We start from the raw sequence: 27,524 nt of genomic DNA on the forward strand, positions 1-27,524 counted from the left end.
AATATTCCCAAGACCTGTTTCTATGTGGGTATTTTCTTGTTTGTCAAAAGTGTACTTCTCACTCAGCTAGTTTTTGGGTACCTTTTGGAGTGAATTGCCTTATATATAGTTGAAGATTAGCTGAGTCAATGAGAGTTGATGAGTTCAGGGTCCACCTGTGTTGCCATCTTGGACTAGAAGCAAGTTTTGATACAGAATTTAAAGTAAGGACATCATCTACTTTATATAAAACTAGTATCCCAGCTTACGTTTAGCTCTTTGGAGGACATTTCTTCAATAGCACAGATTTGAATTTTTTTTATCATTTTTTTTAGTGTTCATCAGTGGATATATACACACAATGGATTATTATTCAGTCATAAGAAATAAGGAAATCCTTTGATTTGTGACAGCATGGACCTTCAAGGCATTATGCTATATGAAATAAGCCAGATACAGAAGATAGTGCGTGGTATCACATGTGGAATTAAAAAAAAAAATCCCCAAACTTCAAACTCGTAGGAATAGAGTGGGAGAGGCTTGGAGCTAGGGGAAATAGAAATTGGCAAAAGAGCCCAAATTTTCTAATATAAGATGTATAATGCCTAAGATCTAATGTGAGCATAGTAAGTAACATTTAAAAAAAGATAAAGATACTGGATGGAACTGGATTTTATTCTGTCACAAGTTCTGTGATTTATGTTGGCCAAATCAATTAACATGAGTCCGTTTTTTAAAAAAAATATTTATTTATTCATGAGAGACACAGAGAGAGAGAGGCAGAAACACAGGCAGAGGGGGTAGCAGGCTCCATGCAGGGAGCCTGATGTGGGTCTCGATCCTGGGTCTCCAGGATTATACACTGGACTGAAGGCAGCACTAAACCACTGAGCCACCTGGGCTGCCCCGAGTGACAGTTTTTAATCTGTGAAGTGGATATAAGGCTAATGTAAGGACTTAATGAGCCAGTTTATCTAAAAGAACTTTCTGAACTTCAAAGCTTACCTACTGATTTTACTAAGTATGAAAGTTTTGAATATTGGTACAAAATAAGGAAGGAAAATCATTTTTCCCCTTTCTACAAAATCACAATTTATTATATATATATATATATATATATATTTTAAGTTTTTATTTTTTGACAGAGCACAAGCAAGGGGAACTGCAGAGGGAGAGGAAGAAGCAGGCTCCCCACTGAGCGGAGAGTCTGCCATTGGGCTCAATCCCAGGTCCCCAGAATCATGACCTGAGCTGAAGGCACTTAACTGACTGAGCCAGCCAGGTGCCCCTGTTTTTTATATTTTATATTAACAAATCTACATGAATAAAAGTGAAGCTAGAATTTTAATGTAGTATTTCTAAATTTAGATCTAGGATTCCTGTATCCTCAAAATCTTTATAACATGAATTCATTTCTTACTGAAAATGATTAAATAATTCATCTATGATCACTTTGGCCTTGACTCCATAGGAAAAGAGAAATAGACAGTTGTAGGTACTTTGAAGTGAATAAATTATTGAGGGAAAAAAAGAAGATTTTAAATTTTTTTGGTACAATCTCTGTGTTAATTAAGATAATTGCCAAATTTTTCACTTTTTCTATAATCTAAGTGTTACTGAGTCAGTTGTAAGTGTTAATCTTTTTTTAAACTTCTTGATGTCTTCATCTTTCTTTTAGCATATATGCGTTGGCATTTGGCCCCTATCAGCATTACTGTAGTTACCAGTAACTTTGGTGAGCTGCTTCCCTTTAATATAGGATTGCTTTAGGAAACTTCAGTTCTTTCTTATTTTTCCAGCAGTAATAACAGCACCCTTTTCAACTGTTATTTGTATTATGTGAGAAATAACTTTCTAACATCATTAATACAGGCTAGCCATAGGTTGAGGCTATGGCTATGGTTGAGGACCATACAGTATATATACATATGCATATACACATACATATGAATATATACATAATAATTTTATTATTCAATTTTGAATTGTACTAAACCAAAAATAAGAATTATCCCTTATGCTGTTCATTTTTTTAAAGAGATGGAATTAGTTATATCTTCACCATTTAAATTCATAAAGTATAGAACGTTGGAAGTTCACACTGTTGGATTGTTCCTCTGAGGTATTTAGAGGATACTGATATAAACATTTATAAGTATTAACATCTCATCTGTTTGTTGATGAAGTATTGTGATATTTCCAGATGCTTGATTTTGCGATTTACATTCTTATTTTGGTCAAAGAATTATAAAAGTCAACTTTTTCCCCCTCTTTGGACTAAGAAAATGTAGAAGCTTTATTTTGCCATAGAAGGAGAGTACTATATTAATCTGGTGTTTTGGTTTAGACCATCATTTATGTTTTGCTCATTTAAACAATTTCCTTTGTTTTTGATGGAATATGAGAACTTATTTGTGCTCATCAGAGTCTTTTTTTGTTTTTGTTTTTGTTTTCATCAGAGTCTTTATAGCATGTGGTGCAAATACACTTAATAATGGGTTGTGTTATTCTTGAAAATTTTCTTGACATTCATGGGATGAGAATCTGGTCCTAGATTAGATACTTTTTAACTTAGATTAAGGCATTCTTTATTTTAGTAGAATAAACCTATACATTTCTTCTTTTTGGATAAAAAAGGAGAATAGTAAAACAATTAAAATATTTGTTTGATCTTATTAGAATTTCAATTATTAGTCTACTTGTTTAGAAACTTTCCTTTGGATAAGTGAGCATGATAAATATGTGAAAATGAGACTGAATTTGACAACTTTTTCGAGTAGATTTGGATTCTCTCTTTAGAAAAAGGAAAATATGGAAGTGTTCATTAACAAAAAAGTGGAGACTAACTGAACAAATCTATATCCAATCTTAAACTATGCAGAAGAGACAACTAAAATAAAAATTTAAACCTATAGTTTTTGAGCATGGGCAAACTGTCATAATAATATGTGTATATATAGTTCAGTTTTTATTAAATAGGGAGATCACATCTTTTCTGTGTGATTCACATGAGTTTAATAGGATCTTTATATTACTATAAATAATAGTGAATGTGAATTTGTCTCTTAAAAACTATGATTCTTAACATTGAGACTATAGATACAGTAATGCTCAGTTTGTCTTTCTATAAATAGAGAGGGCTTTTAAAGCTTCATCTAGGAGAAATGTCAATTTGTGTATAGTCATCATTCATGAGTAATATTCTAGAAATTCTTAGCTTAGACTTCTTAAATGTTATTTTAGTCTAATTTTTCAAATAATATATTGTATTTTAAGTATTCTGAACAAAATATGTAGTAGCAGTTGTAGAATCCTTTTATATGAAGCATCACACGTTTTTTTGTAGTTGGATATTTACCTTTATATCAATTATTAAGAATTATCGGGCAATAGCAACAGAAATTGCTATTGGGGCTCCAAATTGCATGTCTAAACAAGAAAGCATTGTTTCAGAGGGTCTTTTCTTTGAAAAATTTAATATACACTTATGTATACTTTCATATTATTTTTTTAAAAAAGATTTTCTCCATTTCAGAGAGAGAGCACACACACAAGCATGGGGGAGGGGTGAGAATTGGGGAGGGAGTAGAGGGAAGCAGATTCCCTACAGAGCAGGGAGCCGGATGTGAGGCTTGATCCCCGGACTCAGGGCTTATGATCTGAGCTGAAGACAGATGCTTAACTGACTGACCCACCCAGGTGCCCCTAGTTTCATATTCTTTAAAATAGACTAACAAATAAGTTATCACCAAAGTATATGGTGTCAAAACAGAAATTAAGGGTTCTCTCAGCATCATAAACTGTGGGCAGTTTTTTGAGTTTATTTCCACACACGTGAATGTTAGTGTGGATATGTATCTTCAGGTTTTCCATTTTATTTTTATTTTTAAAGATTTTATTTATTTATTCATGAGAGACAGAGAGAGAGGCAGAGACACAGGCAGAGGGAGAAGCAGGCTCCATGCAAGGAGCCTGACGTGGGACTTGATCCTGGGACCCCAGGATCACACCCCGGGCTGAAAGCAGGTGCCAAACCACTGAGCCACCCAGGGATCCCAAGTTTTCCATTTTAAAGACTTACATAGCGGACTCAAATTATACATTTGCCTTGAGATTTGGCCAAATAAAGAAATTAAAGTATTCCATTCAATGAATCTGTGCTGGGAGTGAATATGAGATGTAAATCCTCTGTTACTGTTGGTTTCAGCTCCTTTGTATGCATTAGATTGTGTTTCTAGGGTTTAAAAGCATATGTACACACAATACATAGCTTTATATACACACACACATATACATATATGTATACAGGTATATATACATAAATGTATTTTAATACAATATGAAATGCAAGCCAACTACTTTATCTGGGATTCAACTAAAGAAAAAATATAACTGGCTATGAGAGGAAGTCTTCAGTGTGTGTTGTGCAAAAAGATTCTGATTATATGCAGATTTTTCTTATGTGCTGACTTTAGATTCTAATTACTGAGAAAGAGGTCATTGAAATAGTGTTTTTTGTTTAATTTATAGTTTTTAATAGTCTTGTAGACTGTTTTAATCTACTTTAATAGATTCCTGCACCAGCCTGTACCATGATGATTTCTCAGATGTATATTGTAGGAGGCCCAAAGAAGCATATAATACTGTGGGTTAAATTGTCAGCTTTGATATTGATCCTCTTTAGGCTCAGACCAGTTTCTTTACTGCTAATTGTACTCTGTATTTTTATGTGGATGTTTGTTTTTGTTTTTATACACTGTCACAAGTACTTACAACATACATATCATTTAATTTTGCCTGCCACGTAATTACTAAATATTTGAAGAGTATATGAAGAATTGTGTTGTAGATATAATGGTTCCCGTTTTAATGGTAAAGAAACTGAAGTACAGTTGAAGGGAAATGTACTGTCTTAGATGACAGGATCTGGGTTCATTTTCCATTTCTGAGATTACATGACTTTGGAAAATCTTTGTCTTTTTAGTCTCTTTTTTCTCAACTGGGGTTTTGAGGGTTATTGGGAGAGTTGGATGAAATCCTCCAAGTGAAAATATTTTGAACTGTAAGTTTCCATATAGATAAAAAGCCAGGATTACAGTATTCTACTATATTACCAATTGTAAAGCCATCAGTTTGAATCCACATTACTAATATTTATCATAAATGTAATTTTGCAGGATTCTTGTTATCATGAGCCCAAACTTTAGAGGTTATTTTATGCCTGTAATATATTGTAGAAGTCCCTTGAATGAAAGTTTCTTTTCTTTTTTTCCCCTTAGTTCAAATTTATTCGGGTTTGTAAACTACAAAAACAGTTATGTAACAGGTTACCCACATAGTTTTATTCTTCCTGCTTTAACCCGATCTTTCCTAGAATATGGAATAAAGAATCTTGGTGACCAGTTTGTCTATTTCATTCATCTCTTCTGGAATGAAGAAAATAAACTTGATTAGTTATGACATGTAAGTTTTCTGGCATGAGTATATGAAATAAATGATCTAATTATTGTTGCCCAGTAATATTTTAAATCTATAAGAAAAATACCCACTTCATCTTTCCTAAATTTGTTTCCCTTTCTGCTATGGTTTGAGGATATTCTGGAGTTACTTGGCTGTTTTTTTTTTTTTTTTAGTCTTAAATATCTAATTCAGCGTACTTTGAAACAATGGGATTATACTCTGAAACTACAATAAACAAACAGAAATTAAGCCATCACAAGAGAAAATATGAAATGGAAGTATATAATCAAATAATGGGAAAAATAAGTTTGAGAAGGATTGTAGAAGACTAACAGGAGATATCACTAGTGTGTTTCTTACTTAGTGGTTGTTTTCTTTCAGGAAAAATCTTATCAGCTGGAGAGTCGCTCTTTTCTTTGAAGTAAGCTCTGGTTTCTCTGAAATCAGATTTTGTATTCCCCAGGCTCCACTCTGCAATGCCAGCGCAAACATACATTAGCAGCTGTACAACACTTTAAAGAGTTAGCAGGAAGGTATCAAGCAATTACTTATTCCATTTTAGACCTTTAGAAGTTTTTAAAAAAAATTCTAGAGTTTTAGGGAGAGGAAAAATAAGACAGTCTAAATACACTTCATGGAAAAAATATGTAAAGTAATAAAGTAAATTAATTGAAAAGATTGCATTCTATCAGTGGGAGATTCAGGAAAATATTCCTATTCTTTTTATAAACAAACTACTTGGTTTCTTTTTCTAGTTTGGTAGATAGGTGCTATTCTAGTGAGTCTTTTGTTAACTAGTGCATTGTACAGTGAAGTAATTCTGGATTAAATAGATTTTTTTGATGATGTGAAGGGTTCAGATTGTTCTGTTCTAGTTTCTAAACCTCACGAAGATTTTCTGTTGGTTTAATTCTTAGTATTGCTGCTATGCATTTCAAGTATCTAATTTTATATTACTGTGTGTGGTACAGTGAAAAGATGGGGTCAGAATATTTGGGTTACAGTTTTGGCTTTTCTACTTATTAGTTTTGTGTCTTTGACAATTCATTTAACTTCTTTGCCCTTGGGGTCCTCATTTGTGAAAGAGGGCTAATAATACTTACCCATATAACTCATAAGATTACTATCTAGCTTAAGTGAGAATTTATGTGAAAATGCCTTTTAAATTGTAAAGTGCTGTTTGATATATCACTTAAAATACTTTCTTTAGAATGAGAAGGAGTATAAAGGAAAAATTAAGTTATTTGTTATTATTTCTGTTTACTAACATTCATATGAGAAATACCAATCATAATCTTTATTAGGTAGAGTGGGAATACTCCAGAAAGGCAAACGCTTTGTCTGTTGTCAGTAAAGGCTTAGAGAGAAGTTTAATAAAGGACATAGATATTAGGTCATGTATATTCTTATATTTGAAATTGAGTTCAGCTCTAGAATCGTGTAATATTACTTTTTGATCTTATTTATCTGTATACCATATATGAAAATAAATTGAGTGTCTATGTACTTGTGTGTAATATATTTACAATGTAATGCATGTATATATTATCTGGGTGAACCAAAGTACTGTAGCAGGCATATGAATAGATAATTCCTTTTGAGGAGAAAACTTCACTCATTCATTCATTTTTCTGTGTTATTTTTTATGCCAGGTACAAGTTAATTGTCCTGGCTCCATTATTTGACTACATTAATTATGAAAACTTGGCTGTCAGTTTGTTGATAGCATGGTTTTTGGTTTCTATTTATATTTTGAACCATTTAAACAGATCCTCAGAATCCTCCCTGGAAGTACATATTATTAAGGATGCATTCTGTTTTCAGTTTATTATCTTTAATTTATACATTAAAGAAACAAAATTGGTATACAAAAGAGATTAAAAATGGTGTATTTTTTGGATGTAAAGCTGCAGTTTGATGAATGTCTTCTTGTGTTATGTTCTTTCCATTCAGTCACCAATTTTTCAGGCCCAGTAGCAAACAAGAGAGATTTTTATAAAAGTGAAAGAAGCAATCAGTATTTTGTTCTTACTGTTGTTCATTTATTAACACATATTTATTGATGACTTGATCCAAGTCAAACAGTATGATAGACCCTGAAAATAAATTAGTAGGAAATTATAATCTAGTAGAGAGCATGAACATTAATCAAATAATTTCAGAATTAAATTAAAATACTTATAAATACTAAGGAGAGGCATGTAGTTTTATGAGAAGAGACAACAGTTGAGAGAAATAGAAAAATTAATAAATTAATATTTGAATGATAAAAAGGAGTGAGAAATTACCCTATGTAGTTAGTCAATAACAACATTATTACATATACATACCACAAACTTCTAGTGGTGAGAGTTTTGATGAAATTATAGACAAGTAATTTTTCACTGGCTAGGTATACTTAAACAATTTTGATGTAATAAGGAATTATATAAAATAGTTTATAAAAGTTAGGTTAAAAAATAAATTAAGAATAAATTAAATATATTTGACATACAACATCATGTAAATTTAAGGTATAGCATGTTATTTTAGTATATTTCTATATTCTATATTGTAATATGATTGCCACTGTAGCAAAATTTATCACATTACATAATTATAGATACTATGAAATCTATTCAATAATATTGTTGTCTGTATTTATTATACTGCACATTAAATCACCATGGTTTATTTACCAAAAAATAAAAATAAAAAATAAAAACTGGACCATAAGAGTAAACCCCCATGGTTTTATTTTATATGCTTCCAGGGGTGAAATAAATCCATATGCTAAATTATTATCTTTTTACACATGCTACTTTCTTGTACATGGTGTTTCTTTGCCTTGAAAACGTTGGAAAATACAACTTTAGGCAGCCCGGGTGACTCAGGTTTAAGCAACCACCTTCAGCCCAGGGCCTGATCCTGGAGTGCGGGGATCGAGTCCCACATCAGGCTCCCTGCATGGAGCCTGTTTCTCCCTCTGCCTATGTCTCTGCATCTTTTTCTCTGTGTCTCTCATGAATAAATAAATGAAATCTTTAAAAAAGATAATAATTCAATGTATCAATATCAAGAAGCCCCAACTAAAATATTTCTTGTGCTTAAATGGAATAAAATAAACATTTTAATAACATTTTAGTTCTTATTGATTAGTGAAGGGCAGATAATTTACAAATAATCTCAAGTTTATATGCTATTAGTGTTTTCTAAGTTTGCAGGCTGTGTGACAGTACCTCTCACTTTATTACTTGTAGAACTCCCAAATACATTTCATTTTTTAATGAATACCAGAGGTAAAAATTCCTTGGTAGCTTGGAAGTTGGGGAGAGGAAAAATGTATATCTTTGAGTTGTATATTTTAATTATGAAGTAAATGCCCTTATGTTCATTTTGTTCCCGTCACTTGTTTGGCAATTTTCAATTTAGATTTATCAAATAGTAACAAATTTTTACAAGTTCAGTATATGGTGTAGAATATGTAGTATTAAATGTTAGTAGAAATACCAAGCTGAAAATACTCCTCTCATCTCTTTCAATCCTTTGTCTTAAAAAAAGTATTCCTTTATGTAGCTCTGTATTTAACAACCAGCAGCGTTATCCTGGCTTTGAATATATAATAGAATATGAAAGGAAAGTTGAATGTTTCAAACTACATTGTAATTTTATATTCAAATACACTGTAATCTTATCTCTTAACTCCTGGTTTATGGTGGTCTCCATCAGAGTTAACTGTTATAATTAGGATTAATGAAGCATAAAATGCTTTCCCTCCCCCTTTCTGAGTAGGGGACATTCTGTTCCCTAACTTTCTTTTCTTTTTTTTCCATTTCCTAATTTTCAATCCTTGAAATTCAAGCTTAAATTTTACTCTATGCTAAAAATTTCTTATGTTCAGTAAGAATATTACCCATCCCCCATCAAGGTTGGGAAGATAATTTCAGTATACATATTTTATGAAAGATGATAAAAATCAGAAATGTCTCAATATTTTACCACAAAATAAATTAAAAAGAGATAATTACTATAATTTCTAGCCTTTTGTACCACCATCCAAAATAACATCAAAGTCTTACCATTTCATAATAGTCATGCTGCTTAACACATCATAAATAGTTAAACTTCTCTTCTTTGCTCTAGATGTTTCTGTAACACACTTTGTGATGTAACTAAAAGAAAAGTTGGGTATGTGAGTAGCAAAGGAGAACCAATCCTTCCATGTTCCTTGATTCCTTGGATGCATGATGACATGGATAGATCACTGAACAAATTGAGATCTCGGGTTAATGTTACACATGTGAGTAGTTGTATTTGCCTCTCTTTCTCAAATTAGTCAATTTTAACACATAGTATTTTGACATATTTGCTTTATATAATTTTGTTGTTTAAGATCACAGAGACTGTTGAATCCCTTCACATTCCATTCCCACTCACTTCACTTCTCCAGGAGTAACTTCTAAGTTTTTATATTTCTATGTATGTATGTACTCATAAATCATATACACCTGCTCTGCCAGTATGGTAGCCCTCAGCCACATGTGACTTTAAATTTAAACTAATTAAAATGCATTCAGTTCCTCAGGAACACTAGCCACATTACAACTCTTTAATATTTATATGTAGCTTAGGCTACTGTATTGGATGGGGCAGATACAGAACATATTCATATTGTGGAAAAGTTCTCATATAAGTTTGCATGTTTTAAACTTCATATAAATTATATTTTACTATTCATATTATGGAGCTTATTTTTTTTCTCAGTATTGTGTTTCTGAAACTTATCTATGTGACCTTCAGATTTATGGACATTTAGACCATTTCCAGTTTTTAATTTTATTTATTTATTTATCTATTTATTTATATTTTTATTGGAGTTTGATTTGCCAATGTTGCAATGAGCACTTTTATGCATGTTACTTTACACATATGTGTGAAAGTTTTTTTTTAGGATATGCATTTCTTGGTTGTAATCATTGTCAGCTTTACACGATGTGACCAAATCATTCCCTAAAATAGCTGTATCAGTTTCTGCCTCAACTAGCAGTTTTCTTCACATTCTTGCAGATACTTAGACTACAGACTATATAAACTATTGTTAGCAAATGTTAGTTTGTTTTAATTTTGGGTTTCCCTAACATTTAATGAGTACGAGCAACCTTTCCTATGTTTTTTGGCCATTTGGAATTTCTTTTCTGTGAATTGCCCATTTATATTTCCTTTTTGTTGTTTTCCTTTTGATTTAGAAGTTCTTTATAATAACTCATTTTTGATTGTATGCATTATAAGTTTGTCCCATTCTGTGTCTTATCTTTTTACTTTGCTTATGGTTTCTTGATGTATAGAAGTTTTAAAATTCATTGTGTAAAAAGTTTCAGCCTTTCATGTTAATGCTTGTACTTTTTTGTATCTTGTTTATGCACGCTTTTCCTTATTTGATGCCTTATGACTAATTTCTTGCTTTTTCCCCTAAAAGTGTTAAATTTTTGCTTTCTAGATTTGGGTTTTTAAAATCACCTGGGATTTATTTTGTGAGCCAGTGATCTTATTTTTTCCCCATATGTGTAACTAATTTTTTTAGATCATTTTTTAAAAATAATTTTTCCTTTTCCCAGTGATTTGTATTGCCAACTTTTTCATTTTCCAAATTGCCATATATAGATGCATCAGTCTCTGAGTTCTCTATTCTGTATGGTTGATTTGTTTATTTTATATCTTCTGAATTGTAAGAGCTTTGTAATATGATGATGGCTATTTAAGGTAAGTCTTGCCACCTTGTCCATCTTCATGAAAATTGTTCTATTTTTGGTATCCTCTCTCACATGTGAATTATAGAGTCCTATTATCAAGTACAATATACAACCCTTATGGGATTTCTACTGGAATTGAATTAATAGAGTAATTTAATGCAAATAGACATTTTCATGAAACTTATTCTTCCTGTCTACCAACATAGTATATCCCATTCATTTGTTTTCATTTATGCCTGACAATAAAGTTTTATAATTTAATTTATAATATAATTTATAAATTGCTTTATAGGGATCTTACTCCGATTTTGTTAGACATGCTCTTAGGTACATTATGATTTTATTTCTGTTGCTAATGAGATTTTTAAAATTACATTTCTACTTGGTTACTGCTTCTACATAGGAATATTATTATTTGTATTTTGATCTTTTATCGAATAACCTTGTTAAACTATCTCATTAATTTTGATCTTTTATGTAATAATTTATCTAAAAATAATTTTTTAGTTCTTAGGCTTTTAATAATTTTTAAAGTTGCTTAGGATTTCCTTACTTATTAGGAAAAGGTGACTATAAGCAATATGTAGTAACAAGCATCCTCATCTTGTTTCTAACTTTAAATGCTTTAGAAATTTTCTCATTAAATATCAGTCTAACTAAGTTTCCTTAGTAGAAATACTTCTAAGGAAGTATTCCTAACTTGCTAAGTGGTTCTTAATAAAAGGTGATGTATAGATGCTGAGTTTTGTTTCCATTGGAAAAAAAAAGATCTTTAAAAGAGGATATGAGGTTTTTTTTTATATGTTGATGTGGCAAATTACATTAATTAATCATTGCATTCTTGGGATAACCCTTACTTGATCATGAGTAGTTTGTGTATATATGTGTGTGTGTACATACGTAGATGATGTATATAGACAAGTGATTATTAATTAAATTTGCTATTTTGTGTAGAATTTCTTTTATTAATATTAGTAAATTTGAATGCTCTATTGTGTTTTCTTTATAGTTTTTGTTATTTTGAGCTTTAAGGTGATATGAGCTTTATAAAATGGGCTGAACAGCTTACTCTATTTTTTTCTGTTCATGGAATATCCTATTTAAAATAAGGGTTATCTTTTTTCAAGATTTGATAATACTTGTCTATAAACAACAGACTTGGCTTGATGCTTTCTTGTGCATAGATATTTGGCTGCTGATTTAATTTTTTGATGTTTATGAATATATTTGGGTTTTCAGTATTCTTGAGTCAGATTTTGGTTATTTATACAGGATGTCTCAAAAGTCTTAGTGCAGTTTTAAATTTGAGTGACTTAAAGAGTATACATGCCACAGACTTGTATAATTATTCCAATGTTTATTTCAATTTATTTTTACATTTTATGGTTTTTGAAACAAATTAAAATTTTCAGTCAGTGTTTGCCATCTTTTAACTACAGGAACTGAAACAAAATACTATAATTAAAGATTTATTATTAAATTTCTTTATAGATTTTTACTCCTTTTTTTTCTTGTACAATTTATTGAACAAATCAGTTTATTAATTTGTAAATTTTCCCTTTGTGTTGAGGATTCCGAAGACCACTCCCAGGCTCACAGATTCACTAGGAGGACTCCTAGGATTCAGCATATAGTTGTACTCTAGGCTGTTATGTATTATATAGTAAAAGGGTATGGAGTGATATCAGTAAAGGGGAAAGGCAAACGGGGCCAAGTCTGGAGGAAGCCAGGCATGAGTCTCCAAGAGACTTTTCCTAGTGCAGTTACACAGGTTGTACTTAATTCCCTCAGGAATGAGTTGTGACAGCTATGTGAAATATCCAAAAGGAAAGCTTACTTCTCAGTGCCCAGGGTTTTTATTGGAGGCTGGTTATGTAGGCATCTTCTGCCTGGTATGTCCCAAAATTCTCAGTTGCAGAGGGAGAGCAGATGTCGAGCCTTAGCCCACTTGTACAGATAGGTTAGGCACATTAAGCAGTCTTATCAGTTCTGAGAATGGTGGGAACTCTACTGACATACACATTCCCAGACACTAGCCAAAGAAGGGCCAGTCTTGCAAACAGACTTTTCTAAGGATAGTGGTTTCAGTCTTGCTGTATTAACTCTTTTTGTACACCTACATTCAGGATTATGCTAACTGCATCTGAGATGTTGTTCATTTTTAATTTTTATTTATTTACGATAGTCACAGAGAGAGAGAGAGAGGCAGAGACACAGGCAGAGGGAGAAGCAGGCTCCATGCACCGGGAGCCTGACGTGGGATTCGATCCCGGGTCTCCAGGATCGCGCCCTGGGCCAAAGGCAGGCGCCAAACCGCTGAGCCACCCAGGGATCCCTGAGATGTTGTTCAGTGTGGTCCTCTGTTTCTATTCTCTGTAGACCAGTACTTGGGTCTAGAGGCTGACACAGCCTTGATTTTTTTTTTTTTTGGCAAGAATATTTCATAGGTGGTGTTGTATACTTTCTTCCGCATCATAACAGGAGGCATATAGCATGTGGTTGTTTTTTTTATGTCTGTGATGTTAAGATTGACCAGTAGTTCCAGGTATTGTCAGCCTGATGTCTACATTGTAGAGTTTCCCCTCTGTTATTTGCCCAATGATTTTAGCGCCTGTTGATGACCATTGCCCAGATTCCTCCTGCCAGAGTTGTAAAATTCTTCTTTTTTGTATATAATTGCCCTCATCAGCTGTTCGGTCTTTTTTTTTTTTTTCCTAAAATTTTATTTAATTATTCATGAGAGACACAAAGAGGCAGTGACACAGACAGAGGGAGAAGCAGGCTCCTCACAGGGAGCCCCATGTGGACCCCATCCCAGGACCCTGGGATCACAACCTGAGCCAAAGGCAGATGCTTAACCGCTGAGCCACCCAGGCATCCCACTATTCAGTTTTTCTGAGGTACAATTAATAAAGAAAAGACAGGACAAAATTGCATGTTTTTTTTTTTTTTTTTGCCTTGTACGTACTAGTTTTCAGAATAGTAAGTTGGTTCCCTCGCATCCTCCAAAGGCAATTATGAATATTCATTTTTTATTATTGCTATGAACATATGGATTCTTAATATTTAGTTTTTTAACCATTGATAGTATAAGTGTCCCATCTTTTACCACCTCCTTAAGTTACCTCTTGAGCCCTTTTGACAACACTATTAGCTTTTGATAACTAGTTTTCTGGTACAGTAAGATATTTCAGGCTCATGTCTGTTTTCTGCCCTAGAACTGGAGTAATTTTCTATCCTAGTTCCTTTTAGTGCAGAAATTATATTTAGAGACCACATTTTAGATAATGGGGTGCTCAATTGTCTGCACTTGTCACTGTTTCTAGGCCTTTTTATTTTTATTTTATTTATTGTTTCTAGGCATTTTTAGTGGAAATATGAACAGCTAGGAAATACAAATTTTTTTTAAGAAAAATACTTCATGAGTATATCCTGATATTTCCATTTCAAATTTGGGATTACAAGGGTTTTTAACTTTTCTTTGTTTTTTTACTTGTGTTTTTTTTCTCTTATGCCAAAAAATATTGATTCCTGGTGACCCTAATGCAACTAATTGCTCTTTGTGTATTAATATCAGCATAGCAACACCAGTGTCATTTCTAATATAATACAATGACTGAAATAGTTTACAACTTCCTTGCAGTTCTTTGGGTCCTTGTATATCCCACTGATGATTTGTAATCAAATTACTCTGTTTTTAAGTCACTTGAAATAATTGTTTCCTGTGTGTTCATTAAATCCATTGACTTGATACATGGATTAGTTTGATTTTACTTTCAAATTTTGGGGAGGACTTTTAAATTCTTGATTCCATTTTCTTATATAATTATATCAGATATTTACAATTTCATAGTAAAAACTAGAACATAAGATAAATTTGTAAAAGTTGGCTTCTATCCTTTTATCCTTCCTTCTACCCTCTTTTTTCCTTTCCCACAAATGAATAATTTATTAGCTTTTGATTGATACCTTTTTTAAAAAAATGAAACCAAATGTATGTGTTTGTATATTTATATTTCCTTTCTTAGATAAACACATGCATACCAATATTTCCTGGAGACCATACCATAATATTATGTAGAAATTCCTTATTTGGATCTGTTTTTTATCTGGCATAGGATTATCATACCATGCATGTAATGTAAATTCAAACCTCAAACCTATCTTCAGGTTTTGCTCTTTCATGGGAGATTTTTTTTCATACATAGAGCTTTTGGCAGAGGACCAGCTTCCTTGCGTCTCTTCTGAGCTTATGAGCAGAGATTTTTTAACACCTCCCCCCCCTTTTTTTAATAGAGTAAGCAGTCTTTCAGATTATCTGATTTTTTTAATCGATTATTATTTCAGCTATTTCATTCTGACTCTGACTATCCCTCATATGGACCATAAAATCTCAGCTACAGGCTCTTACACCATTTCTACTCCGTTCTTTATGTTGTTATGCTATCCGCCTGGACTCTTGTGACTCTCGTTTTGAGTTCTCTCTGTTTTTGGAGCCTGGATATTTCTAAGCTATGTATTTTTTGGAGCTTCTTTGTGTTTGGAGCAGGAGAAAACTCACTTTGTCATATTCCCAGAAGTAGACCAACAGCATTTATTTTCTATCCCTCTTGTCTGTCATCTCTTTTTTGTAACTAACTGAAGGAGTACACACATGTACTCACAAATACAGAACCAGTTTTTTTTTTTTAGAACGAGTTTTTAAGACATGTCTTATAACTAAAATTATGCCGTTTCCTACCAAACCATCCCCCCTTTCTCTTGCTTGAAAAGATTATTGATCTTCTGTAATAGTTATTATAAGTGTTTTTTAAGTACAGTCTCTTCCTTTTTCTCTTTTCTGTCTTTTCTCCTTTTTCCATCTCTCAATAAATCAAAGAAAAATCTGTATTGAGAATCCAGGTCTATTAATCTTAGTGCTTCTTTCTGAAGGGCAATAAAGTCATGAGGCTTTTACACATTATAGTGAATATAAATTCTTTTTAGTAAAAAAGAAAAATACCAATGTATAATTTGTGCACAAGTGCAGATTCTTGTTTCGGGGTATTAAGCTGTATCCAATAACATTTATTCCTATTTGATTTTATGTCTTTGTTTCCCTGGTGCTGCCCTCTAACTTGTGTCCTCCCTGTTGCTTTCTTTGATTCTTCCTTATTTGCAGTGCAGGGGTTTCATTAAAACTCTATCAGCTATTGGCATGCCAAGGAGGAACTTCCGTATTTCATACATTTCACTTAGATATTTTCCTGTGCCTCTTTGCAAATTAAAATATGGAGGCGATATTAATATGTAGAAATGTACAAGTCATAGTTATTCAGATTATTTAAAGAGATTTGTAGCTTTCAGACAAATTCTCCTTCAGGGATGACATATTTACTTAGAACTTTGACTAGAGGTAAGAACTTTGCAAAAGTATTGGAAAAATTGTTTCAACCATTTTTTGAGTTTCTTAAGTGATAAAGAGTAATTTCATTCCTACTTATTTTTGTTAGCTTATAACTCATATTATTTAGTATAACGTCTTAACCAGAGTGAAAAATAATGCAAGAGACACTATTTTTTTTTAAATTTTTTTTAAATTTATTTATGATAGTCACAGAGAGAGAGAGAGGCAGAGACACAGGCAGAGGGAGAAGCAGGCTCCATGCACTGGGAGCCCGACGTGGGATTCGATCCCGGGTCTCCAGGATCGCGCCCTGGGCCAAAGGCAGGCGCCAAACTGCTGCGCCACCCAGGGATCCCTGCAAGAGACACTATTAAATCTTTCTTTATAGACTATTTTAAGTGGCTCCAAAGAAAGTTAACTTTCAGGGTACCCCAAAGGATATTATCATTATGGTTTTCTTTTTTTGTTATAAGACTTGCTTCTTTTTAAAAAGAACACTTAGAAAATCCAGGGGAAAAATGACATACAGCATTTAAACCTGGGCATTGATTAGCAAACTTAAAAGTGAAATGTTTTCTAACTGACCCTTGAGTCAAATTATACGAAATCATGCAGTGTATATATACGTTTACTGACATGTTTAGTGAAAACATGAGGAATGTGAGAAAGCTAATAAGAATTTTAACTTTTTTTTTTTTTTGGTATTCCAGGCTATGGCATTTGCTTTCATTTTTTTCACACATTCATGATGTCATCTGTGTCAATGTTTTATCAACTTAGATTTATAAATATGTGTCACATTAAATGTACTTGAGTATAGTATATACATTTGAACATGAATTTGTGGAGACAGTAAAACACACACCAATTATAAGTATAAAAGATTCAACAAGATAACAATCCAAGTTCCTGTAGTTGTCACTGTTTCAGAGTGATGTGAAATTAAGGAAAAAAGCTCCATTTTACATCTAATTGAGTTTGCTAGAGCAGTATCATTCATATGTTTAAAACAGGAACATGTCTTTTCTCAGAACTTGTAAACTAACTAGCTCAAAGATAACTTGGTGAAGAGGACACAACCTTTGGTTTTAGGCTGCCAGAGTTTTAATTACAGCTCTGATGATGAGACTGGGAAGGTTTCACACAGGAACCTAAACAAACAGCATAATATCTCCATTGCTATCTGTCTTGTTTCCTGCTTCAGCATTTTTCATATATGTCCTACACATTGCATTAATAGAAACTCAACCAGAAAACTGGGTTTTGAGTTCCTTGGTATCCATCACAGTCTGTAGTAATGACTACTATGAATCACTGAGGCATATGGAATAATTTTATCTTTATTTTATTTTTTTAAGATTTTATTTATTCATAAAGACACACACACACACACACACACACACACACACACACACAGAGGCAGAGACACAGGCAGAGGGAGAAGCAGCCTCCATGCAGGGAGCCTGATGTGGGACTCGTTCCTGGGACTCCAGGACCATGCCCCGGGCCGAAGGCAGGCGTTAAACTGCTGAGCCACCCAGGGATCCCAAATTTTATTTTAAAAAAATTTTATTTTCTACTGAATGTATTACAAAAATTTAAGAAAGGGGTACATTTTAGAAGTACACTAATAAGGACAGACTATTTCAGAGTCATTGGGTTTCTTCTCATGTAATTTTTTCTGTATGTAAGCTGCCTTACTGAGAATGGGCACCATTTAATGAAGCCATGTGTATTCACAGTAGAGAGGAAGCCAACTAAAGCAAACACTTAGACAGTGACCTTTGTACATGCATATTGCATATCCTTCTTTTTCTGGCAAGGAAGTGACTCTTTATCACTCATCTAGGGATCTTGAATCCTATGAAGGGGACACAGTCAGGAAAAAAATTGTGCTTTGAGATACCTAAAATGAATATTCACTCAATATAAAAAGAGAAGAGCATCACAAAAGTCATCGTATGTAAATTAAGAATGCCTAGGAGCAATTATTTTATATGGCAAAGCCAGTGAGATATTAAAAACACCTTATATTTCTCTTTTCAATTCATGAACAAATAAATGTACCAGAGGTGTTTATCTTTTAAACATATGCATATATTAAAAGAGGATGCCTTACTATTTCTGTATACTCAAGGTAGGGAGACAGAGAGAAAGAAGGGAATAGTAGTAAAGTGTTTGACAAAAATGGGGATTTGAACTTAGAAAGGCCAAGGCATCCTATAATCCCAATTCTAATTTCTGATTGAATAGATTTCTTGCAAAAATCTATTTTCCTGAACTCTAGAATTTATAGGGCGGGCTTGGCTAACATTACAGCACAGCAATTTCTTTTTCTCACAGACAAGCCTGCTTGATCAAAGCAAGACATAAACAGAATGCTTTGCTCATTATTTATATAAATACAAAATGAAATGTGAGTTTTGTGTTTACTTCATATTACTGTCTATAAATGAATAAAGGAATTCAGAGTTTATTTTTGTGTGTTTCACTTTGATTTTATTACCTTTCAGGATACCTAATAATGATATTTAGAAAAGAGATACTTAGTCTTGGGGAAATAATTTGTTTTTTCAGCACGGAGATACTGAATTTCTTTATGTTCAGATCATAGTCATGTTGTTAGCAATACCATTTATCTTCTATAACAATTTTGAGAAATGTATGCTGTATTTGTTTTATAGTACTCAAGAAACATTCTTTACTTTTTTGAAGTTTTTATTTAAATTACAGTTAGTTAACCTACAGTGTGCTATTAGCTTCAGGTGTACAATGTAGTGATGCAACACTTCTATATATCACCTGGTGCTGGTCACAAGTGCACTCCTTAATCCCCATCACCAACTTAACTCATTTCTCCACCCACCTCCCTTCTGATAACCATCAGTTCTCCACAGTTAAAAGTCTGTTTCTTGCTTTGGCCTCCCCCCCCCTCTTTTTCCCTTTTGCTTGTTTGTTTTGTTTCTTAAATCCTACATATGAGTGAAATCATATGGTATTTGTCCTTCTCTGACTTATTTCTTTTATTATTTTTTTGTATTTTTTTTTATTAGAGTTCGATTTGCCAACATACAGCATAACACCCAGTGCTCATCCTTTCAGGTGCCCCCCTCAGCGCCCATCACCCAGTCACCCTGTCACCCCATCCCCCCACCCACCTCCCTTTCCACTACCCCTTGTTCGTTTCCCAGAGTTAGGTGTCTCTCATGTTCTGTCTCTGACTTATTTTGCTTATTTTGCTTAGCATAATACTCTCTAGCTCCATCTATGTCCTTACAAATGGCAAGATTTCATTCCTTATTATGGCTGAATAATACTTCACTGTGTGTGTGTGTGTGTGTGTACATGTGTGGGCATGTGTATATCCATTTATATGTATGTAAGTTTATTCGACTATCAACTGATGAACACTTGGGCTGTTTCCATAATTTGGCTATTGTAGATAATGCTACTGTAATCATCAGGGTGCATGTATCCTTTTGAATTAGTATATTTGTATTCTTTGGATAGATACCTAGTAATATTGCAGGATTGTAGAGTAGTTCTGTTTTTAACTTTTTGAGGAACCTCCGTACTGTTTTTTGCAGTCGGTGCACCAGTTTGCATTCCCACCAACAGTGCAAGAGGGTTCCTCCTTCTTTACATCCTTGCCAACACCTGTTGTTTCTTGTGTTGTTGATTTTAGCCATTCTGACAGGTGTGAGATGATATCTTGTCATTCTTTACTGGTTTTAAAGTTGTGAAATTCAGAAAATGTATTTGAGGAGAGTATTTCCAAAATACTTCATAACTAATTGAGTAAGTAGTGTTTTGAAAGAAATTTATTTTCTCTTAAAAATTAAATGTCCAGTAATAGCCATATTTGTATATATAAATACACCTTATTACAAAATTTTATATAGTACAAATATTTATATATTAAAGATTAAAAACTTTGGGAATACATTTTTCCCCCAAATAGAATAATAAAGTAAGTATTAAGATTCTTAACTTCTCTTACCTTACGTGGTCTTGACCAAGCTTGAGTTCTCCTGCCTCTTGGTGAAAAGTCTGTAAACATTTACATTTCATTACAGAAACTATGTACTTTTAAGGGTCACATCTTAGAATTTTGGAGAGGTCCTCACCCTGTTTGCATTTTCCTCATGCACTTGGCTTTATTTTCTTGCTTTAAAATAATTGTAGTTTAATGCTAGGTTTAGATGTATAATTGTACTTTTTCTTAATGAGAAAAGACAAAAATGAAGCATAGAGAAGAGATTAAAGTAGAAGAGACTAAAGTACTGAGAAGAGTCTCTTGTATGAAACCCTGTGTAGACTGTAGATTACATCCACATAAATACAAAATCACTACTTGAAAAATGCATAGTGTTTGAAAGGATCAAAGAAAACCACACCAAAACTTATAAGCAGTTATTTAAGTAGACCATACAATATATGACCTTTTGCATCTGCTTTCTTTCACTTAATGTAATGTTTTTGAGGTTCATCCAAGTTGTAAAATGTATCAGTTCTTTGTTCCTTTTTATAGCTGAATATACATATACACAATATGTACATACTCCCAATTTGCTTATCCATTTATCTACTGATTGGCATGTGGGCTATTTCTATCCTTTTGGCTATTGTGAATAATGCTACTATAAACATTCATGAATAAGTTTCTGTATGGACATATGTTTTCATTTCTCCTAGGTATATACTTAGGAACAGAATTTTTAAATCATACGGTTATTCTGTGTTTAATTTTTTGAGGAATAGCCAAATTGTTTTCCATAGCAGCTGTACCATTTTGCATTCTCACCAGTAATGGGAAATAAGACCTACCAAGCGGTCTTATTTCTCTATATCCTTGCCAACACTTATTTTTATTAACTTATTCTTTGATTAAAACTATCTAGTAGATATGAAATGTTTTTTCATTATGCATGTCTTCAATAACTAAAGATAGTGAAAATCTTGTTATGTGCTTGTTGGCTATTTTTGTATCTTCTTTGAAACTATGCAGGTCCCTTCCCACTTTTTATTTGGGCTTATTTGTCTCTGTGTAGACTGTAGATTATATCCACATAAATACGAAATCACTGCTATAATATTGAATTATAAGGGTTCTTTTTTTTTTTTTAAAGATTTTATTAATTAATGAGAGAGAGAGAGAGAGAGGCAGAGACACAGGCAGAGGGAGAAGCAGGCTCCATGCAGGGAGCCTGACGTGGGACTCGATCCCCGGTCCCCAGGATCAGGCCCTGGGCTGAAGGCATCGCTTAAACCCCTGAGCCACCCAGGCTGCCCACTGTTAGGGTTCTAAGGGTTCTTAATATATTCTCATTATTAATCCTTGATCAGATACATGATTTGCAGAATTTTTCTCTATTCTTTTTTTTTTTTAAGATTTTATTCATTCATGACGGACACACACAGAGAGAGAGACAGAGAGACAGAGAGGCAGAGACACAGACAGAGGGAGAAGCAGGCTCCATGCAGGGAGCCCGGCGTGGGAATGAATCTCCGGTCCCCAGGATCACACCCTGGGCCGAAGGCGGTGCCAAACCGCTGGGCCACCCGGGCTGCCCTTTTTTTCTCTATTCTTTAGGTTGTTCTTTGGCATTCTTGATAATGTTCTGTAATGTACAAAAATATTTTAATTTCTGTGAAGGCAATTTTGTTTTCCACTCTTACTGCTCACACTTTTGGTGTCTAATCTATGAATCTATTGCAAAATCTGAGGTTATGAAGATACCCCTCTTTTTTCTTCTGGTAATTTTACAGTTTTAGCTCTCATATTCAGGCCATTTACTCAAGTTAATTTTTGTATAAGGAGTGAGGAATGGGTCCAACTTCATTATTTGTATGTGATTATCCATTTATCCTTCCACCACTTATTGGAGACTTTTCTTTCCCTGTTGAATGGTCTTGTCAAAAAACAATTGTTTATGGATGATTTGGTTTATTTCTAGACTCTCAATTCTATTCTGCTGGTTTCTGTTTCTGTCCTGAGGTCAATACCACACTCTTGGTTAGGGTAGCTTTGTAGTACATTTTGAAATTGGGAAGTGTGAGTTTTTCACCCACATTTTACTTTTTGAATGTTGTCTTGGCTACTCAGAGTCCCATGTAGTTCCATATAAATTTGAGGAATTCTCTTTGTGGAGTATTGTCATTTTAACCATAGTCAGTCTTCCAATTCATGAACATGGGGTGAATTTCCATTTATTTAAGGCTTCTTTAATTTCTTTTAGCAGTGATTGTATAGTTTTCAATGTATAATTTGACCTTCTTGGTTAAATGTATTTCTCAGTAATTTATTCTTTTTAATGCTATTGTAAATGAAATTATTTTCTTAATTTCATTGCTGCCATGTAGAAACACAACTAATTGTTGCATGTTGGTCTTGTACCCTACAACTTTGCTGAATTCATTTATTAGTAGCTCTAGCAGGTTTGTGTGTGTGTGTGTGTGTGTGTGTATGTGTGGATTTGTGTGGATTCTGTGGGATTTTGTATATATAGAATCATGACTTTGCAAGTAGAGATAGTTTTACTTCTTTCTACTTCTAAAAGCCTTTATCAGTCAAGGATGCATCTTATTTCTTTTTCTTGTCTAATGGCTCTGGCTAGAATGTCCAATACAATATTGAATAGCAGTGGTCAAAGCATGAATTTTTGTCTTGTTCTTGATCTTAGGGTAAAAGCATTCCTTCACTGCTAGTTATGATATTTTAACTATGGGTTTTCATAAATTCTCCTTACTGCAGTGAGGAAATTCCCTTTTATCCTAATTTTTGGGCATTTTTATCATGAGAGAGTTTAGAATTTTGTCAGCTGCTTTTTTTGAGCATGTATTGAGATGATCATGTAGTTTTAAAAAAATTATGTTAGTGTGGTGTGCATTACATTGATTTTCATATGTTGAACTGCCTTTGCATTCCTTATTTATATCCTGCTTGGTGACGGTGTATAATTTTTTTAAAAGTAGGTTGCACACCCTGCGTTGAGCCCAGCATGAGGTTCAAACTCATGACCCTGAGATCAAGACCTGAGCTGAGATCAATAGTCAGACTCAACCTGCTGAGCCACCCATGTGCTCTGATGGTGTATAATTTTTATAATGTGCTCTCGGACCTTGTTTGCTGGTATTTTGTCAAGGAATTTTGTATATATTCAGGAGAAGTATTGGTGTGTAGTTTTCTCATGGTATCTTTGGCTTTGGTATCAGGTTAATGCAGACATCATGAACTGTGTTAAGAGTTTGCTCTCTGTTTTTCGGGAAGAGTTTGAGAAAGAATGTTGCTAATCCTTCTTTTAATGATTAATAGAATTCGCTACTGAAGCCAAATGGTACTGATTTTTCTTTTGTTGGGCTGTTTTAATTAATTGATTCAATTTCTTGTTACTAATCTGTTCAGATTTTTTACTTCCTAAGTTAGTTTGATAATATGTACTTTCCTGGGAATTCATCCATTTTATTTAGATTGTCTAATTTGTTGGTATAAAATTTTCATAGTATTTTCTTATAGTCCGTTTAATTTCTGTAAAACAACTACAGTTCCTCAGATGTATATGAAACTGCAAGAGACTTTGAGTAGCCAAAACAATATTGAAAAAGTAAGTGTAGTAGTGTCTCTGCTTTCATCTCTTATTATAGTTATTTGCCTTTTTTCTCTTTTTTTTCTTAGTCTAGCTAAAGGTTTCTCATTTTTTCCAAAGAACTGACCTTTGATTTTATTACCTTTATTGCTTTTCTTTTTTCTGTTTTGTTTCTCTAAGCTATAGTGTTTATTATTTTTTTCCTTTTCTCAGCTTTGGGTTTAGTTTCTTCTTTTTCTAGTTCCTTAATATGTGAAGTTGGGTTGTTGACTTGAGATCTTCTTTTTTGAATGTAGGTGTTTACAGCCATAAATTTCCCAGAGAACACTTCTTTTGCTGCCCTCTATATGTTTTGGTATGTCATGTTTTTATTTTCATTTATCTCTCTTTTTTAAAGATTATTTATTTATTTATTCATTAGAATACACAGAGAGGAGAGAGAGAGAGGCAGAGACACAGGCAGAGGGAGAAGCAGGCTCCCTGCAGGGAGCCTGACATGGGACTCGATCCCAGGTCCCAGAATCACGCCCTGGGCTGAAGGCAGCACTAAACTGCTGAGCCATCCGGGCTGCCCCTATTTTCGTTTATCTCAATGTATTTTTTGTGTCCTCTAGTGATTCCTTACTTGATCTAGTGGTTGCTTAAGAGTATGTTGTTTAATTTCCAGGTGTTTGAGTTTTCCTTCTGGTACTGATTTCTAGCTTCATTCCATTGTGGTTAGAGAATATACTTTGAATGGTTTGGTTACTTTTTAAATTTGAGAATTGTTTTATGGCCTAGCATATGGTTTATTGTAGAGAATGTTCCAGTGCAGTTGAGAAGAATAGATATCCTGCCATTTAAATGTCTTTTTTTGGGTCTCTTTTCTCTTTGTTTTGTTATTGAAATTCCATATATGAGTGAAATCATATGGTATTTGTTTTTGTCTGACTTCTTTTTTTAATTTTTTTATTATTTATTTATTTATTTTATTTTCTTTTTTATTTTATTTTTTTAAATAAATTTATTTTTTATTGGTGTTCAATTTACCAACATACAGAATAACACCCAGTGCTCATACCATTAAGTGCCCCACTCAGTGCCCATCACCCATTCACCCCCACCCCCCGCCCTCCTCCCCTTCCACCACCCCTAGTTCATTTCCCAGAGTTAGGAGTCTTTATGTTCTGTCTCCCTTTCTGATATTGTCTGACTTCTTTTACTTAACATTATACCCCCTAGATCCATCCATGTTGTTGCAAATGGCAAGATCTCATTCTTTTTTATGGCCAAGTGATATTCCATTATATATAGATCTCACATCTTCTTTATACATTCATCTGCCTATGGACACTTGGGTTGCTTCCATATCTTGGCTATTTTAAACAATGCTGCAGTCAACATAGGGGTGCATATATCTTTCTGAATTAATGTCTTTGTATTCTCTGGCTAAATACCAACTAGAGGAATTACTGGATCATTTAATAATTTTATTTTTATTTTCTTGAGAACTCTCTGTGCTTTTTTCCCATAATAGCTGCACCAGTTTGCATTCCCATGAACAGTGCACTAGGGTTCCTTTTTCTCCATGTCCTCACCATACACATTTATAATTGTTATATCTTTGTGATGAATTGATCCTTTATCACTATAAAATGTCTTTGTTTCTTGCAACTGTTTTTGATGTAAAATCCATTTTGTCTCATATTAATATTGTGAACTGGGCTCCCTTTTGGTTACTATTTGCATGAAATACCTTTTTCCATCCTTTCATTTTCAACTTGTGTTTTTGGGTGTAAAATGAGTCTCTTATATGCAGTTTATAGTTGTATCATGTTTTTAAAAAGATTCCTTCCACTAATAGCGGTATTTTATTTTTTAAATTTTAATTGAAAAAAAATTTTAATTGAAATTCTACTTAGTTAACATACAGTGTAGTATTGGTTTTAGGAGAATTCAGTGATTCATCACTTATATACAACACACAGTGCTCATCATATCAAGTGCCCTTCTTAATACCCAACACCCATCTAGCCTATCCTCCCCCACCTCTCTCCATCACTCTTCAGTTTGTTTTCTATCTTTAAGAGTCTCTTATGATTTGTCTCCCTCTCTTTTTTTCTTTTTTTCCTCCTCCCAATATGTTCATCTCTTTGTTTCTTAAGTTCCACATATGAGTGAAATCATATGGTATTTGTTTTTCTCTAACTCACTTATTTCACTTTGCAGACACAATCTAGTTCTATCCATGTTGTTGCGAATGGCAAGATTTTGTTGTTTTTTGATGGCTGTATAATATTCTATTGTGTATATCTATATCTGTCTATGACGTCCTTTATTTTTAAAGATTTTTATTTTTATTTTTTTAAGATTTATTCATTCATTCAGAGAGAGCGAAGAGAGAGGCAGAGACACAGGCTGAGGGAGAAGCAGGCTCCATGCAGGGAGTCCAATGTGGGACTCGATCCCGGGTCTCCAGGATCACACCCTAGGCTGCAGGCAGTGCTAAACTGCTGCGCCACCGGGGCTGCCCTGTCTATGACATCTTTTTTATTCATCAGTTGATGGCCATTTGGGCTCTTTACATAGTTTGGCTCTTGTTAATGCTGAATAGCGGTCTTTTAATTGATGAGTTTAACCTACTTACTTTTATAGTTATTGATTATAAAGGACTTATTTCTGCCATTGTGCTCTTTGTTTTCTAAGTGTCATATTTTTTTTTTATTCCTCAATTCCTCAAGTGTGCCTTGTTTTGTGTTTGATTTTTTTTCCTAGAATACCATATTGATTCCCTCTTCATTAAAAATTATTTTTGAGTATAGTTGACACACAGTTTTGCATTGGCTTCAGGCGTATTCATTTCTTTTTGTGTATATTTTTAGTTATTTTTTTAGTGGTTACCATGAGGATTATAGTTAACATCCTATGTTTATAAAGATCTTATTTGAACCTGATACCAGCAGCTTAGCTTCAGTTGCATGCATTGACTATTTCTCTCTAGCTTTATCCTCTCCTTTACGTTTTTATTACAATTTGCATTTTATACATTGTCCATTAACATAGATTTATTATTAATACTATAATTATTGTATTGTGCATGTCCTTTAAATGGTATAGGAAATAGGGATGCCTGGGTGGCTTAGCAGTTGACCATCTGCCTTTGGCCCAGGGCATGATCCTGGAGTCCTGGGATCAAGTCCCACATAGCACTCCCTGCATGGAGCCTGCTCTCTCTCTGCCTATGTCTCTGCCTCTCTCTGTGTCTCTCATGAATAAATAAATAAAATCTTAAACAAACAAACAAAAACCCCAAAATCTTAAAAAAAAAGATATAGGAAATAAAAGGAGTTATATACCAAAAATGCAATAATACTAGGTTTTATATTTACCTATGTAGCTGTCTTT

General features: G+C 33.4%; 1 long non-coding RNA gene across 6 annotated transcripts in view; it reads left to right on the top strand.

Annotated features, from left to right (window-relative positions):
- LOC112653282 (uncharacterized) overlaps window positions 1-27,524 on the top strand; it is a 142,097-nt gene that overhangs the window by 56,740 nt on the left and 57,833 nt on the right. The window contains exons 6-7 of one of the 6 annotated variants that reach the window (XR_007409713.1): window positions 5,354-5,442; window positions 9,562-9,718. The exons of 4 other annotated variants lie outside the window; for them this stretch is intronic. This is a non-coding gene — a long non-coding RNA (uncharacterized LOC112653282). The remainder of the gene's footprint in view (window positions 1-5,353; window positions 5,443-9,561; window positions 9,719-27,524) is intronic. One more of the 6 variants, XR_007409711.1, reaches the window with a different exon arrangement.

This window comes from Canis lupus, chromosome 3 (genome assembly GCF_003254725.2).
Source record: "Canis lupus dingo isolate Sandy chromosome 3, ASM325472v2, whole genome shotgun sequence".
Lineage (NCBI taxonomy): Eukaryota > Metazoa > Chordata > Mammalia > Carnivora > Canidae > Canis > Canis lupus.